Consider the following 13,930-nt stretch of genomic DNA (forward strand, 5'->3'; position numbering starts at 1 on the left):
TTGAAAGGCCTCTCCTACCCCAGAGCCTGTGGTTTCCTAACATTTTCACTCTGCAGATCATGGCGATAGCCGTGTTAATGGTATCACTACCAGCCCTAACTGATTCGAGGCTTAAACTTCTAAAATTGTGTTACTAGACTGGCCTTTATTATTACCTCATTCTCAAATACTTCCATACGCTTTCCTTACCAAGTCGCTTTAAAAAAAAATCAATTTAATTTTTTAAATTAAGTTTATTGGGGTCCAAGTCACTTTTAATTTGAGGTTCCTTTCATAACTTCACCGGTCCAGAGCTTATCTAGACCAATAAAAAGTCACAAGAAATTGACACAATTTACTCCACAGGAAGCCTTTTGTGCCTTTTGTGGGTGGAAAACAATGTCATCTGATGACTAGCTGAAGGAACTTTAAACTCTTACTCTAGACAAGAGAAGATACAGCAGCATATGAAAGCTGCTTTTAAGCATGTGAAGAGCTTTCACACTGGCAAAAGATTTGACCTGGCTTGAGTGGCCCAAAGGAGTTTAATCTAGGACCAAGGAGCAGAAGATACTAGTGATGGATTTTGGTGCAGCCTGAAGAACTTTCTAATGGAGCAACCTGAAGATGAAGTAAGCTGTCTTGAGATACAAAGAGCACTCTGTCACTGAAGGTATTCAAGGAAGAGGCTAGACTACTACCCGTAGCGATGCAACCAAAGGTACTTAGCTTAGGCTAGCTGATCTTTCAGTCCCTTTCCAACTCTCTTAAATTTGACAGGCTCATTTCCAGTCCCGCTCCCTCTCCGCCATCCTTTCATTTCCTCCTCTTGCCCTTCACACCTACCCCAAATAGTCAGAAGTCAGACAGGTCATCTAAATTTACCCCTGCTCTCTATCCCCACTGTCCCTGACCTAGTTCAAGGCTCCATTCTTTCTCACTTGGGACTAATGAAACATTTGATGACTGGTATCCCAGCTTCTCTCTCTCTCCCTCCATCCAATTTCCAACTTGCTGCCAAAAGAATCTAAAATAAAAAGTTAGTAATATCACTTTCATTCTTAAAACTCTCCAGGGCCCTCCTATCATTTCATAGAAAAAAAAAATTCTTAGCATGGAATATGTCTTTCGAAGCCTGTTTTTAGCCCATCTTTCCAGCTACACACTATGAGCTTTAGTCAAAATAGACTGCTCACCATTGCCAGAATACCCCAGGGCACACTTGCAATTCGGCTATTTTCCCCACTGCTTAGAGAGCCCGTTCCCCTTTTGTCCCCCTGAAAACTTCCCATTTGGCCTCCAGAGTCCAGCACAAGGTTCTGTAGGTTTTTATCACCTCCTCAGATAGAAAGAGTTGCTCCTTTATCTGTGTGATGCTACCATTTTCTAAATACCTCAACACATCTTATTCTGTGGTGATGCATTTGGTGAACTGTGTATGTGGCCACATCTGCAGACACAGAATGCAAATGTGCCCTAAATGAATTCCAGTCTTTTAGATTTAATCTTCAATGTGGCACTGCTGAGTTTGTAAACTATTTAGCTTCTTTAATAATACTTCTCTCTGCTTTGGTCTCAATTCGATTTTTAGATGCTTAGAATGGAAAGGTTTTATTATTATGACTTTTTCTGAGAATTTTAAAACATTAGTTGCCACAGCATCCTGAGGAAAAAGATGTTGTTGTAAAGAAAAATGCAAATGGCTTGCTCATGGAACACAGGGAGTCAGTAGCAGACGAACAGGAGTAATTTGATTTTGCACGGTTAGACAATATAGAATGGAAATAGAAACTAGAAATGCTTTCATCTTTCTAAATGATGAATTCTACATCTTCCTGTTCCAGATTAGGGTCTTACCAGGTCAGGGCAGCAGGCTGAGAGCAGGTGAGAAGTAGAGAGCGATGAAGCTAAAACAGGGTAGTGGAGAGGGCTGGTTCCAGAGAAATGAACAGAAAACAAAAGGTCACGCAAACTGGTGGGCAAAGCTAGAGGGGAAGCCCTGAGACCAGGCAAATGTCTCCATTTATGCTGATGTGTGTACAGACTCACTCTGGGGGGGTCCCCGGGAAGATGGCTGTAGCAGTTGCCTCTGGAGGAGGGAACTAGGGAACACAGGATCGTCTAGGAGAGGGGAGGCTTACATTTCACTGAATACTTATTTTATTTGCATTTTATCACGTATATCTTATTATACAAAAAAAAATCATATAAAAAGCAGACAAGTCAGCAACTGTGAATAGTGAAAATGTTGAAGGAACAGCACAAGATTCTCAGGGGCCAGAAGACCAGCATGGCTGTCCCGACTTAAGCAAACAAAGCAAGGCCCGTTGATGTTGACCCTGACCCTGACCCTGACCCTGACCCTGACCCTGAGGGTAGTGCTGCCCAAATTGCAGGTATCTATATGAATTCTCATTCTACTTTGCTGCCCATTAATTCCAAGCAAGGCTGATCTGGATGACTATAGGTGCAACTGAAAATACCTGGCTGGACAGAAGATGAGACAGAGAACAAACTGGGTTTTCTGGCAGTGTGATGGTTAATTTTATGTGTCAACTTGACTGGGCCATCAGATGACCAGATATGGGATTAAACATTATTTCTGGGTGTGTCTGTGAGGGTGTTTCTGGAAGAGATTAGTATTTGAATTCACAGAGTAAAGCAGATGGCCCACCCCAATATGGGTGGGGTCATCTAAACCACTGAATAGAACGAAAAGGCTGAGGAGGGTTGAATTTGATCTCCCTCTGTGTGATGGAGCAGGGATGTCAATCTTCTCCTGCCTTTGGAGCTCCTGGTTCTCAGGCCCTCAGACTACACCACTGGCATTACCAGGTCTCCAGCTTGCAGATGGCAGATCATGGAACTTCTCCTATTGGCTCGGTTTCTCTGGAGAGCCCTGACTAATATAGGCTGCTCTGCTAATTGGGTCCCTTAGTGCACATTAAGCATATGTTCTTGCAAAAGTTCTGATAACTTTTTCTAAAACTCTATTGTAACAACGGGCATTTAAATTGTGATAGCTACTTACAACCTATATGATGACAATCTCCTCTGAGTGACAGAGACATGGCATGTGACCTGAGTCCAGAAGCTCCAGTAACAGTGTGGTCAAGATCAGCTCTAGAAGCAAATCACGATCACCATCTAGGAAAACACCCTAAAGTAAATGACAGTAAAGGGAAAGGCATCAGTACTGTGTGCTTTGAATACAAAAGTCAATACACTGTGATGGAACATGCTGAGAACTACCATTTTCTCAGCAATTTCTTGGTAGGCACTGCACTTAAAACGACTCTATCAGGTCATGATTGTTATCCCCATTTTTATAGATGACAAAATAAGGCTCAGAGGGATAAAACTAGAGAGTACAAGAGTCCCTTCAAGACCAGTTATGTCTGATTCCAAAGACAATGCACTTTTTGTTCTTAGAACGTGGGATCTAGAAATCGTATCCTATGCAGTGGAAGCCCATGTGCTGGGTTCACCAGACCAGTCCATCCTCCAGCTGAATCTCTCTGAATGATTTCTGTTGGTAATGAGAGTCACTAGCTGAGTGCTGCCTGGATTCCTGAATTACAGAATATTGTAAAATGGTGTTGCATCAAACCAGTAAGTTCTGAGGGTGGTTTATTACATAGCAAAACTTAACGAGAACACTGTTTTGGTTACCATTATACTTGAGGTGCTGGCACTGTGTCACGCACATAGCCAATTTGACCTCTAGTACGTATTCACTGACTAAAGGAATGAGCGCTAGAGAGAAGAATAGGAGGAAGGGCTAGCAGAGAAAGACAAAGATGACTTGCAAGTGCCAGTTAGGCTTTCTAGTCATTTTTTTCCAGGTGGCCTGGGACCCTTTATTAACTCTGGAGAGGTGAGTATGCTTTTCTAAATAACATGGTACCTGCTCTTGGAAACTGAGCAGAGTAGACACCTAATTTCTCCGGGTGGTAGGCGTGTCAGAAAGGAACCACTGAGTCTTTACCCCATGTTCCCTACCATAAATCCCAGCTGTTCAGTGGCTTTCCCTTTATCCCAAGATCTCAGGTTTTTCCAGTTCTCATGATACGGGCCCAGCCAAGTTACAATTAGAATGTTTTTTCTTCTCTTCATTATAAGACCGCTGCACTTTCCTGGAAAGACCAGCTAGAAACTTTAAGCAAGAGAATAATTATCACAATGAATGCACTTCCAAGTTTGGCTTCAGAACCAGACCCCTCTTGCAAACGACACACAGACTATGCCTCCCAGTGGAGATGGATGGACTCTGATTCTAAATGTAACTAGGTTTTACTTCCCTCACCTTTAATTGCCTGAAGTTTAGACAGAAATTCAATCAGTAGACTATTGTTTTCTCCTTCCTGGGAAGCAAGTCACAGCTGAAAGGAGAACTGGGGAAGAACTGGGTGGGGTTAGAAATCTGAATCTTGGCGTGACTCTTATGAATTTTCTTTTCCATTTTACTCACCTCCTTCTGGCTCTGATGTTATCAGTAATTTCCCGAGACAGAAAAAACCCAGATTTCCTCAAAAAGTTCAACTACCTGCCTCAGCAAAATACAAAATGGGGGGAGACTAGCTGCTCCATATAAACTTCCCTCCTGTGTTTGTGTCCAAGGAAACTCACACAAAGGAAACACACTGGCAGGCCTCTTTCATGTCTGCCTTCCTCTAGTTGGCTAAGAAGCAAAGTCCGTGGTGATTCTGGGCAGCCCATCCAAAAGCCAGAATGCACAGGACACTCCTGCAGCCGATGAAGAAACCAATGTATCAAAGTAGAGAAAATCAAGCCACTTCTGATATATTCAAAGGCATGAGCTAACCAGTACCAACAAAACAGATGATGAGCTAGCTGTGCAAAGGGCAGAGTGGAAAGCAGAATTACTTCAATTTTCTCATCAAGCCCAGGGTTTTGGCTGCTCAGCATGTTTCCAAATGGTACAAATGTTAAAAGACCAAACCTGGCTTTTTCTACCTAGCAGTGAACTTGGAGTCAAGAAACCTGGCTCTAGTCCTGCCTATGCCGTTGACTGTGTTATCCCACACCAGCCCCTCCCCCTCTCTGGGCTTACGTTCCCTCATCTGCAAAATGAAGAGCATGGAGAGACAGTGTTTAAGGACTCTAAATGACAAATGCGGTTGAATAGTGATTATCCAAAACTGGATTCTCATGAGTGTAGCTTCTCTGTGGGTCATTTTGCCTACTTATGGATAGCATCCCTTCCAATTAGTACCTTCTCTGCTTAGTAAAGGCTTTGCTGCCATTTCAATGTCTTCTTTACTTGATATTCACAAATGTCCTTTGAAATCTAAACACTTAGCTACCTGCAACGTTGTAAAGGAAGTCTTAAAGGGCAATGCTTGTATCCTTCTAAGAGAACTAACAGATGAGGGGCATCTATCCAGACGTAAGTACAAAAGCACAACTGCCAAATAATCAGAAGCTCATATTAAATGCCCTCTATGTGCCAAGACTTTACATGGATCATTTTAATCCTTACAACAGCAATAAAGACACCAGCAACAGTGTTGATGAGAGCCACGCACTGTGCAGGACACTCTCAAATACATTCTCTTTGAAAACAAACACTGAACAGCACGTAAGTGCACGCCTGCCAGGCCCTGTTCTAAGAGCTTCACGTATATTAACTTCAATAGTCGTTCAGACTCCATGAGAGAAGAGGCATTATTAACCTTGCACTACAGACGAGGAAACCAAGACACAGAAAAGTTAAGTAACTTGATCAAGGTCATACAAGTTAATAAATAACAGAGCTAGGAATCAAATCAAGAAAGTCTGCTCCATACAGTCCTTCAAGGGAAATCACATCTATGCCCACAGGGATGCTTTCAGCTGTGGATTAACAGACAAATTAACTTCGAAACTCCATTGGCTTGGCATCAGATGGGTACTAGACTTATCAAGGTGATCACCTCATAAGTTATATAAGTGTCTAATCGTTTGTTGTACATCTGAAACTAACAGTAATTGAAATTACTGTTATGTCAACTATAATTGAAAAATCAATTAAAAACACTATTGGCTGAACACTACAACAGTTTACTTCTCACTCATGGTACATGTTCACGGCAAAGTTGATGAAAGTCTATGCTCCACACAGTTGCTCAGGGGCCCCGACTGATGAAGGCTCCAGCGCAGAAGTGACACAGGCAATTTTCTCTCAGCTCATTGACCAGACTTGATGACACAGCCACACCTAACTATAAGAAGGCTTGGAAGTTAGTCTTTCATGTTCCCAGAGGAGAAAAGCAGATGTCAGGAAACACGAGCAATGTCTGCCACAAGCTACAAGTATCAAAACACCTAAAGCTCAACTCCATACCTAATGAAAACCAGTCTTCTTTTAGCAAAGAAGAAGGAATTGGCTATTGAGTAGGTAGCTAATACTATCCATCATATACTCTGATCTTAAGATGAAGAACCTGAGACTTAGAGAGGTTTACTCATGTACTCAAGTTTACTCAGTAAGAAAGTGGCAGAGCCTGAATTTGAACTCTGGTCTGATTCCAAAGTCTGTACTCTTTTTGCTCTAGCAAATTGCCTCATAAAGGAAGAAAAAAAATGTATGATCGTCCACCACTCAGAATTATCCACAGTGGTCCACAGAGTCAGAAGGAGAGAACCAGAGCTAGAGCTGACAACTGACCACTGCCGTATCATCTAGAAGTGCAGATGGCAGAAATGGAAGGGGCTCTCAGACAAGAGACGAGACCACCCTTTGCCACCTCAGCACTTTTCAGATATAGAAACTCTGGCCCATCGAGTGAAGCACTTTGTCCAAAAGTACCCAGATGGTGATGAAATAACTCTACTATAGCACTTGTAGCAGCCAGGGTCCTGGCAGGAAACAGAGCACATTCCAAAGGTACAACTGAAGGTGTGGGCAGGGTGAAGGGGACCAATAAGGGACAGCGCAACAGGGAGAAGCTGTTAGCATCCTTAGACCCGAAGTAGTGAGGAGAGCAGAACCTGGTAAAAGCTGAGGCTATCAGAAAGGGACAAGCCAACAGAAAGTGTGGCACAAAGAAGAAGAACACAATCATAGCCAAATGTGACCTGGCTGAGAGGAAGCTAGAGAAATAAATACCCAGACCTCTCTTTCCTCCCAACTCTCTGATCTTCTTCCTTCTTCCACCAATACCTCCCAGTGGCCAAACCCACTGGAAGCCAGAGGACAAGGGAGCCTGGGTGATGCAGTCTGTAGAAGTCAGTCTCCAGGGGCCCAGAACACGGTAGAAATGGGAAAAGAGAAGATCTGAAGTGGGAAACTGAGAATATCCATTATAGCATCTTCCCCCTTTTTTTATTGATTGATTCATTATTTACTATGCTCAGTGTCAGAAAGTGCTAAACACATTTTAATTTCCATCAACATTCAAGTTTCGACTTTAAAATTTGGTAGTGAAAGCATGCCACCTATCCAAGTACTAAGCTATTTTTATTTAGAAGATCAAGGGCATATTTTAAGGCCATGTTCAGTTTAACATGAGGTAAAGAAAACTACATTTTAAAAATTCTTCCACAGCCTGACTTCTGGTTAAATATGGCAGAATGACCACATGTAATTATTTCTCTCCTGACACCACATTAAAACAACAGTAAAGGAATTAAGACAAAACAAAAAGAACGAGAGAAAAAAGAGAGAAGAGAGAGAGGTATAAGTCCACACAGACTAAAAAGATAGGAAAGTAGACCTTAGTGGATGAGAACTGTCGACAAATTTTTTGAAGATGAGAAGGTGAATGGAGAAATGTGTATCAATTTAGAAGAATGAAGGAAGCTATAACATAAATGCCTGTAGAAAAAAGGGGCAATGAAAAGTGAGCCAATTAGCTCCCAAAGAATCCTGGGAAGGCTTAGGACTTAGAAATACCGAGGACCGCAAACGTTAGAGTTAGGATACAGGAAAAAAGGAAGTGAATATCTATGGAAGAGCAAGCTCCCACGTTTCCTTCATCTCATGCTGCTAGCCAGGTAATTGTTCGGTCTACTCCTTTTGCTCCCAGGAAACAAGAGATGTATTCTCTGAAGACACTGGATCAGACACACTCAGGGCACTGAGAACATCAGGCATAATAGAGGGTGGTGTGAGGAAGATGACAGAAAATAGAGGGATTAAGTGAAAGTCTATATATGGAATGGCCAAGAACCAGCCAGTCTACTACTCCCAATCCCCAAATACCTGCAGGCAGAGTAACGGAGTCTATCTTTGAATAAGTGAAGGTCACTAGAGGAAATTTCTCTATATACTGGCATTTGGATGCCCTCCAACAAAGGCTGCCCAACCACTCCACAGTAAGGCCCACTAGTTGACAAGCTCTGCCTTTCCATCCAATACTTCCAATCAGCTTTTGAGGGTTCTACTCTTAAATATGAATAGATAGCCAAGGAGCAAAAGACATTTGAGGGAAGCCTCTAATATGAGAGAGGCTGAATCAAACAAACTGGAAAAGGGAGCCCAGAGAAAACAGAGAGGTGTAAGAATAGAAGAAAACCATATGTATATAAAAATTACTGACACTGGGGAAAGCAAAATATTATTTTAACAAGAACGTGTAAGCATAATGCATCGTCTGGGCAGTGGACAGTATTTGTATAGCTATAATAATATAAACATGAAATACTGATTTTGAAAAAAAAATATGTGATTTACTTATGTTAGGGCAACAAGGGAGGGATGATGGAGGCGGTTATGTGGCAGTCATTAGGGGTGTTCCCAGATATTCTAGGGCATCTCCTTTCAGGTGTACGGTAGGACTGCAATTCCTGGCCTCCTTTCAGATTAAGTATGGCCATGTTTGCTTTCATTAATAAAATGTGAGTAAAACTGACCCGTATCATTACTTGGCAGAAGCTTTGAGAGCCAGTGTGCAAACACCCTATCACTTGCCACAATTGCAGAGATCACAGAATCAGGTGTAAAGATGGAGCTTCCATCAGCCTGGAGGACCAGCATGAGCCAGAAGTCCCCTGCCCACCTATGCTGAACACGTAGCATCAGCAAGAAATAAACTTCTGTTGCGTAAAGCTACTGGTAATTAGGAGTGGTTTGCAGCATAAACTAGCCAAGCTTGACTGATAATAGTCTGTGAGACCGATTCTCATCCACCATCATAAGAAGTCAACAAACAACATCTAAAATAATGAATCAAGTGATAGCAGTATAAACATATAAAATATGAAGGTAAATAGCAATAGCAACAGCTAACGCAGTTAAAAAGTGGCTGTTCCAATGGAGGCTTAGCAGTGCTGGCCCGATTGTTTTTGTTGTCGGTATTGTTATAAGCCTCATTTAAATATTTTTTGTACTACTACATTGAGAAAAATAACTTTAAACCATTCTATATCTGCATATTCTCATGGCAATCCAATATAAGGAATGAGATACTGGTAGCAGCAGAGTTGTGGTATGCCTGTCCTCTCCAGTCCTCAAGATCCCTAATAAAGAAAAGAGTCTAGCCTAGGCTGTTTCTTAATAGAGAAATGCAATTACCACCTGATCCTTGAGACAGGCCCCTCCAGATTAAACACTGACTCTAGACATTTTGTAGGACTTGTACCTCCAGGATCATAATTCCAAAAGCAGCAATGTTAAAACAAACAAACATTAGAGATGGAGGAATGAATAGAATTTTTATACTAAGTAATCAGGAATACTTAGAACTAGCCTGTCAGAAGGACTTGGAGATTGTATTATAAAACCATGCTAAATTCAAGAAAGTGTGCTTTCCTCCAAGGGCTGAGCAGAAGAAAGGGCTCCTTGGGAGCAACTCTGTCACAATAGGATGCCTGCTCAAATGGACCTTGACACCTCTTTGCAGGGATTTTTCTTCCTTAGAGACTTTGTCTGTTCATGTTTGGAGGAATTTGTGCTGTGCTTCTTTAAACGTGCAATACCTCCTATACGCCAATAACGAATGAGAGAGGCGGGGAGAGCACAAGCCTGAGTGAGGAGCCTAGGAAGGGCTCATGTATCTCACAGCAAAGTAATATAGAGATGAAGCAACACGAATAATGGCCCATGATGAAGCCCATTTTGTTAACCAGAAGAGTGCCACCAAAACAGCAGGAAAAGAAAACTCTAGGGAAAGCTGTGATACCTACTGCCACATCAGTACAACCATGCTCCCTGCTATCACATGGCACCCATTTAGAAGATGGTGTGTTGGGAATAAAAAGAGCATTCGTGGCCTTGGACCAGAGGGTAAACCTACATTTGCCCAATGCATTCCTTAATGGCTCAATCTTCGGCTGCTCTTGCGAGCCTAGTCAGTTGATCATGGCTACTTGTGAAGTGGAATCACAAAAATGAATCAAATTGGTCTTTTATATCTGAATGGATGTGATGTATCCACATTTACTTTTAAATATGGACCTCTGTATGTTCTGGGACATGACAATATCTTAAGAAAATAATGAAACCAAACTATACATTTCTGACTGGGGAGCAGGTACAAAACTATCCAGCTCTGTTATCCTTCCTTCCTCCAAACCAAATCTTCTCTCCCTGCCCTAAGGTAAAGACACATCCCATACATCTCACACTGATGCAGAGCTCTAGCTCCAAGCCATACTGGATGCTCTAACCCCTGACTCATACAGTCAGGGCTGAGGACCACCGTTTCAGCTCAGATTGCTTTCTTTTCCACCTCTTGCTAAACTGAAGTTCTAAGACTGTCACCAAAATTGTTACCTTGGATCCATCATCTTGATTTCAAGGGATATCAACATCATCTTCTAAAAGCTAAAAATCTCAATTCTTCAAAAATCTGATCCAAATCTACCTTCTGGTCTTTTCTCCAACAGCTTCCTGCCAGCATCCACACCACGCTCCACTATACTACATTACTAGTGATTTCTTGAACAAACCCTGTATTTCTCTGCTCTCACCTTCTGCTCATGCCAGTGCCCTGACTTGCAGTTTTCTACCCAGCTCTTAGTGCTACAGTTATTCGATGTGTCTCTTTCCCACTAGACGGTGAAACGACCCGAAAGCAGGGGCTGTGCCTTTCTCATCTGTGTATTCCCAGAACCCAGCACATCACCGGGCCCATAAGAATTCAGTAAATATGTGTTAAATAAGGTTTAAGAGGCACCATGAAGCATTTGCTGATTTCTTCAAGTAGCAAATGGGCCAACTGAAGCATACTACTCCACGTATGGATGCTTCAAAATGGCCAATATCAAGGCTTACATATATAAACAAAAGACCCAAAATAAATTAGTAAATAAAGTAAATAACTAAACGGAGATAATCTCAGATCCTATCTTTAAAGAAAGAAAGAAAAAACGTCGTTCTTAAAGTACTACTTCAGAGTGGCCAGAAGGCACACTGGGGCTCATAGAAGTCTTCCAGATCGAAAACGAAAGCGCAGCACGTGCTTCCGGCCCTTCATGTGTTCTGAGCCTGTTCTCTGGATAGGATTTTGTTCCTCGCCTGGGCACTGAGAGATCAGAACTGTGGCAGGAGAACATAGCCATGGTTCTTAAGTAATGGATCTTTGATGCTCATTGTGTTGAAACGAGTGCAGACTAAGTGGAAACAGAACCTACCATCTCCCTCAACACAAAAGGGTGGCCCAGAAGTCCGGGTGGCCCACGGCAACACTGAAGGGTAGTCCAGGAGTCAACTCAAAGACCAAACAGCAACATTCACTACACCTGCAGGGAAGAAATGCTACGATGGCTCTACCATGTCCCCCATAAATTGGTTTGAGGGCTTAAGCACAATAGATGTCATTAAGAACTTTTAAATTAGATGTAATGTAGGTAACCTACGTAGGATGGAGAGCTGGTTACTGTATAGATCAAATGCCACTCTACTTTAGATATCACCAAAAAGTCTGCTGCTATGTCCCTTTAGATATAATTTTACCCGAAAGCTTGGAATTCTGAAAGAAAAGTCATATCTGCAACCCTACATGGAAAGCAGTAAGAGGTAGGGGTAGAAAAAGAAGTGTGGGAGAGAGGGACAGAGGGGTGACAGGAGTCAACAGTGATTTCTATAATTGGACTTGTCTGGCCTTCCCAGAGACCGTTAAGTAAACCCAGCTGCAAGCGGATGGAAGCAGTAGACATTCAAGTCCATTTGCCAGAAGAGCAAGGGCGAATTCTATAGGCAAAGAAAGAAACACCACCCTTGGGTTCTAAAGAGGGGCTTGGGCACACTGACTATCAAGAAAACAAAAAGGAGAATATTTTTTGAAAGATACACAGTAGTGCTTCTTTAATGACTACAATATCCTATGATGAAAGTAGAAGGTATCTGAAAAATAATCGACAACCTTCCGTATCAGCTTGTAGGGGAAATGGTGGTAATTCTTTTGTTGGCTTCTCTTCAGTCACGTATCCATGACATACAGCAGCTCCGAATTCCTCCCAACAACAATTCAACCTAGGAGTCTATTTCATGCTGGACTACAAAGGAAGAATTGTCAAAAAGCTAGAGCAGCCAGATTTTGCTCATAAATCGGGAAGTTTAGCTGTTTGGTACCACATAGCATTTTATTTCACAGGAGGCTGGCAAATAAATCCCCCTGTGGCTTCTTTGGTTAATGCTTCCTCGAGAGAGGAGGCAGGAACTGTGAGTAGGTTCAACTCTGCGTGAACTGTGAGATACTCACAGCCTCCCATGGATGTGTAACTGAACTGTGGGATAAAGCGTACTATTTCTCATATTTTGCAGCAAAACTTTTTTAGCGAAAGTGGGGACTCCAAAGACTTCAATGCCAGGAAAGCAGAAAAAGGAGACTAAGCACAGATCAAGCACAGTGAAGAACTTGGAGGGCCACAAAGCTGTCCTCGGAGAGCTGACTGGCCCTCCAAATTACAAAGGTCAACAACCACGGCAAATGCAAGCTGACTATTTCCGATGGTTAAGAAAGACCTGGCAGCATGGGCAATACCGATCACTAGGCAGGTGGCAGCGCCATGTTTCTTCAAGGTTTTATTTGGATTGGACCCTAGCTGGCAACCAGGTAGAGAGACGGAGCCCAGCATCCCCAGGGAAAGGCCTTACAAAGCCTAGGCTGGATGTCAGAGGCCCAGCCAAGCAGGAGAGTCTTAGTGGGTTCCCGGAACATACCCCAGCATCACCCACACTGTGATGTAAAAAGGAAGGCTGGAGAGTAATGAGCCTCCATGGGACTCAAGGGCTCTTCCCAGGGGCACTTAATACTTGCGGTATCAGACTCATTCTCTGTGCCATTTACTGGTGGTATGTGTGTGTGGGGGGGGCGTGGAGGAGGGGGACTTCTACTATCCTGCCAAGCTTAGTTCTTGATGCTTCAGGTACTGGAAGTCACCGAGTCTTCTGGCTGCAGACCTTTAGGCCCTACCCCTGACTGGGGCGGGGTCAACAGGAGTCTGACAATCTGCTGGCAGGACTGGAATGCGGAGTCTATCTTACCATTGTGCTCTGCCAAGAAGGTCATCAATCCGCTGTGCAGGGCATCCAGTGCCATGTAAGGGAATGGAATTCAGCTTTTGATTCAGCGGCTCAGGGCGCAAGCTCACATTATATCAATATCTAAATGATACCAGTAGATAAAATTCTAGCATTCACATTTCAGTGTCAGTGGCCTCAGAGAGAGCTTCAACATATGTACCAGATGGATTCACTCTTTTAGATTTAGTTCCCTTCTCTCAGCAAACTCCTGCAACACCAAAGGAATAATTACGGCTCAGTAGAATATTGCAGAGTGCTAGCCAAAAAATAAAGTCACATCAATTTAAACTAGCAAATATGAGTTTTTGGAAGAGAAAATAATTCTCTTTCCAGAGGCAATTATTTGTCTCTTTGGAAATGTTTGCCAATATAAAATCCCCCTTCCTGGCCTGTGGAACTTAAAAAAACATGAATCACAGTAGTGGATCTGCATAGAAGAGGCTGGAAGGCGCCGGGGAGGAAGGGCAGGGCTGGCTTTGT

General features: G+C 42.7%; 1 long non-coding RNA gene across 1 annotated transcript in view; it reads right to left on the bottom strand.

Annotated features, from left to right (window-relative positions):
- LOC105307921 overlaps window positions 1-13,930 on the bottom strand; it is a 134,571-nt gene that overhangs the window by 80,029 nt on the left and 40,612 nt on the right. Inside the window, exon 2 of the long non-coding RNA XR_002777852.1 lies at window positions 3,011-3,139. This is a non-coding gene — a long non-coding RNA (uncharacterized LOC105307921). The remainder of the gene's footprint in view (window positions 1-3,010; window positions 3,140-13,930) is intronic.

The sequence above is a fragment of the Pteropus vampyrus genome, unplaced genomic scaffold (genome assembly GCF_000151845.1).
Source record: "Pteropus vampyrus isolate Shadow unplaced genomic scaffold, Pvam_2.0 Scaffold529, whole genome shotgun sequence".
Lineage (NCBI taxonomy): Eukaryota > Metazoa > Chordata > Mammalia > Chiroptera > Pteropodidae > Pteropus > Pteropus vampyrus.